Below are 4632 nucleotides of genomic sequence, written 5' to 3' on the forward strand. Positions count from 1 at the left end.
ACTTGCTATAGTATCAATATCTGTATCCGCACGGATAACTCACGTGCTATAATAAATCCTATAAGGCCTGCTGCAGGCGGACATCCCCGATCCACATAATAATAAAGTATATAAAATCGATATGGCTTGCTGCGGCGTGCAACCCGATCCCTTAATTATCCTCACAATCAGGCCCTCGGCCTCACTCAGTCATCAATCTCTCCGGTCTCTCGGGCTCACAATGTCATGAAACTAGACCAAAATGATGATATGATGAATCAATAAATAACAACAGAGACTGAGAGATGATATGAAATGAATGAACATGACTGAATATGAAATTTCATTTTAAACAAATAATTCAACAATAATATGACCTTTGTGGGTCTCAATAATACTGGCACATAGCCTCAACATGATTTTTTAAAATATGATTCTCAGCTCAATTTCTTTAACACATAAAGAATGTAAGGATATCAACAGATTATTCAACTACACAGTTCCATGAAATTTGATCAAGTCACAATTCCTACGGTGCACGACCACACGCCCGTCACCTAGCATGTGCGCCACCTCCAAAAATAATCACATAACACATAATCGGAAGTTTCATACCCTCAACTCCAAGATTAGAAGAGTTACTTACCTCGAACAAGACAAATCCAATGTCGAGCAAGCTAAACAATGCTCCAAAAATTTTATTCTGCGCGTATCAACCTCTAAATAGCTCGAATCTAGTCACAATAAATTTGATTCAGTCCACAAAATTATAGGAATTAATTCCATATCAAAATACTAATTATTTCCACAAAATTCGAAATTACACTCCAAAAATTTCCCATGGGGCCCACATCTCAGAACCTAATAAAAGTTACAAAATATGAACACCCATTCAACCACGAGTCCAACCATACAAATATTACTCAAATTCGTCATCAACTCGACCCTCAAATCTTCAAATTAAACCAAGAGGGATTTCACAATTTTCCAACTTAATTCACCAAATATATGTTAAAAATAACATTGGATTCAGGTAATTTGACCAATATTGAGTTAAGAACACTTACCCCATTGTTTTTCTTGAAAATCTCCGAAAAATCGCCTCTTCTCGAGCTCCAAATCGGTAAAAATGGAAGTCCCATTTTCAGAACTTAAACTCTCTGCCCAGTCATTCACTCTTCGCGGTCGCGAAAAATGCTTCGCAATCGCGAATCACAAAAATTTCCAGCCCCAAAATTGCCCTTTCGCGATCACGAAGAACAAACGCCCCAAGTCTTCCAGATAGCCTCTAGTATAATAGTCATAACGTTTTGTAAAAAACTCCAAATTACAAATGGTTTGCTTTCTGAAAACTAGACATCAAGGGCTACAACTTTCATTTTTGGATCATCTCCAAATTCCTTATAGATTGCGAGATATAAGCTTCCAAAGTCGGGTCAGTGCAGTAGAGATTTTGTTCTACGCGATCGCAAAAGAGCTTCCGCGATTGCGATTCACGAGGCCCCAAACTGTTGTTTTCTCTTCGCAAACGCGACCAAATGTTCGTGATCGCGATGCACACCTCTGTAGGCAGAAACCAGCAATTAAAAATGACCTAAAAATGGTCCGAAATCACCCCGAAACTCACCCGAGCCCCTCTGGACCTCAACCAAATATACCAACAAGTCCTAAAACATCATATGAACTTAGTCGAAGCCTCGAATCACATCAAACAACGCTAAAACCATGAATCACACCTCAATTCAAGCCTAATGAACTTTGAACTTTCAAATTCTATATCTTGTGCCGAAATACATCAAATCAATCCGGAATGACTTCAAATTTTGCACACAAGTCATAAATGACATAACGAAACTATTCCAATTTCCAGAATCGGATTCCGACCTCGATATCAAAAAGTCAACCCCCGGGTCAAATTTCCCAAAAATTCAACTTTCGGCATTTCAAGCCTAATTTCACTACGAACCTCCAAATAATTTTTCGGATACGCTCCTAAGTCCAAAATTACCATACAGAGTTATTGGAATTATCAGAATTAAATTCCGAGGTAGTTTACACATAAGTCAAATATCCGGTCAACTTTTCCAACTTAAGTTTTCAATTATGAGACTAAGTATCTCATTTCACTCCGAAATCCTTCCGGACTCGAACCAACTAACCCGATAAGTCATAAATCAATTGTAAGGCATAAATTGAGCAGTAAATTAGAAAACGAGGTTATAATACTCAAAACGACCGGCCGAATCATTACAAATATATGATAGGAACTATTTTTGTACGTCATATGTCGGCTAGGTCTACTAATTTTTTGCATAAATAGCTACTTGGCAGGGGTCTCCATGATCCGCTCTAACCCCTTAAGTTGTCACAGTTAGGTTAAATTATTTGATTTGATATAAACATTTAACCTTTGTCGCGGGATACGATAATCAGTTCTCCATCTCATCGTCCGTACATTTACAAGTAAAAAGGAGTGAGTTTAATACTCAAGAATTGAGAGTAAACTGGAATCGTTTCCCTGAATTCCCCTAAAAATTAAAATGCGGCTCTTTACAATAATTTATACGCACTAATTAAAAATTTTAAATCCGACTCTATGATCTTTGATTAATCTTACAAAACAAAATCAGAAAGAAACAACAAGAATCTTTCTTTTTTAGTATAACCGTCCCAGACATTTCTTTACTTAAGATTTAAATTCGAGACCTTTAATTCAGAATGAAGAAATTCTATTAATTCTTACTTATATAAGGTAAGAGATTTTTGATGTTTGTTTTAGTGAAAACGGGTCAAATATATCTCTTTACTTTAGTATGTTATTCATATTTATCATTTGTTATACTATCAGGACATATCTACCCTTACTGTTAACAAAACTTTTTAAAAACACCCTCCATCCAAACAGAAATCCATCACATTAATAAAATAATCATTTTAAAATAATTTATTAACCCATAACCCGTTAAACTCATCATATAAAAATACAAAACCTAGATTTCTGAGACGTCTTGACATCTTTTATTCATTTAGAGAGAGATCAAGAATGATGGTGACAGTAGGATTAGTAAGAACTTATATTTTTGTTCTTAATTGTTCATGGTAGCATTAGGATGTCATGTTATCACTTTCAGTTGTATTTTTTAATTTGTTGTTATAATATGACATTCTTTTGCCTGATGTAATGCACACTTGACAATTGGTTTGTATGTTGGTAATAATTAATATATACTTTTAACAATATTTGTATTTGGTTAATATATGAAATTACTGTACTTAGGTTGTGAAGTTACTTTCCAACTTGTTGATGTACTTTCATTCATTCTAGATGAATTCCTTAGACTGTAGCTTGATATTAAATTGAATCTCCTCTAATTATTTTCTAGTTTTTGTTCATTATAAGTTCAATTGTTACAGTTGTTACTAAAAATTATGAGTATCTCATCCCATAGCTTGGAATCTAACTTTGGTTCTTAAGGAGTGATTTGGCGATAATTACTCGTTGCCCAAATGCTTAAAGCAGAATAAGAAAATCCTGGTGCGTGAATACTCATCAACAAAGGCTCACTGTTGAAGAAAGAAATACCTCGATAGTTGCCTTAAGACTTCAAAACTGTCAAACCATGGTAGAAAGAAAATCACGACGAATGCTCGGTATAGTTCGGCATGGTGAAACAAAACAAAGAGAGAAGCTAAAAGAATAAAAAAGAAATTCGAAAAGATAGAATGTAATAAACATACAAAAAGAATATTAAAAGAATTGAGACTCAATATATAAATGAATATATGATTGTCTGTATTTTTATGTCTTTCACTTCTTGAGTTCTATCGGAAACAGCCTCTCTACTCTCCCGGAGTAGGGATAAGGTATGCGTACACACTATCCTCCCCACACTCTACCTGTGGGATTTCACTGGACTGTTGTTGTTATTGTTGTTGTTGTTGTTGTTGTTGTTGTTGTCACTTCTTGAGTTCAACAAGTGACTATGAAGGAGATGACTAATCTGTGTGGAAGAAGTGTAGTAAATAAAAAAGGGTTAAAGGGTTATTAATGGGTTTTAAGAAAAATATGTCTTTTTTTAATTTGGTTGTTTTCTATTAGGTAAAGGGTATTTTTAAAAAGTTTGACTAACGATAAGAGTAAATGTGACTTGATAGTATAACTGAAGATAGAAATAAACATTATACTAAAATATAGAGATATATTTGGCCATTTACCCTTGTTTTAGTCAAAGTAGAGTGGATAAAGAAATATTGTGGGGTCAATCTACATGGCATAAATAACGTGATGTAAACCATGGGTTTTTCAGCTGGCAGGAATGGGCATTTTTGTGGTTAAAACGACCTTAGCACTTAGCAGTCAAGTTATGAGTACCCCCAAGAAGGACATTTTTAGGTTAGCCCCCTATCTTATAGTGTGGGGACGGTAATAAAGATTTTAATTTTTATGCACGGATAGTATATAATTTTGTAATATTATTAGTTTTTTTTGGTATTGTAAAAACATCAAATTATTTAAAAATTAACTATAAGTAATTAGGGGCGGATCCAACCTTTTGGTGCCGGGTTCATCTGAACCCAGTACTTTTAGTGTGAAATATAAATTTATGTGTAAAACTTTACTACAATTATAACATATAGTAGTAGATATGAATC

This window comes from Nicotiana tabacum, chromosome 17, assembly GCF_000715075.1.
Source record: "Nicotiana tabacum cultivar K326 chromosome 17, ASM71507v2, whole genome shotgun sequence".
Taxonomy (NCBI): Eukaryota; Viridiplantae; Streptophyta; class Magnoliopsida; order Solanales; family Solanaceae; genus Nicotiana; species Nicotiana tabacum.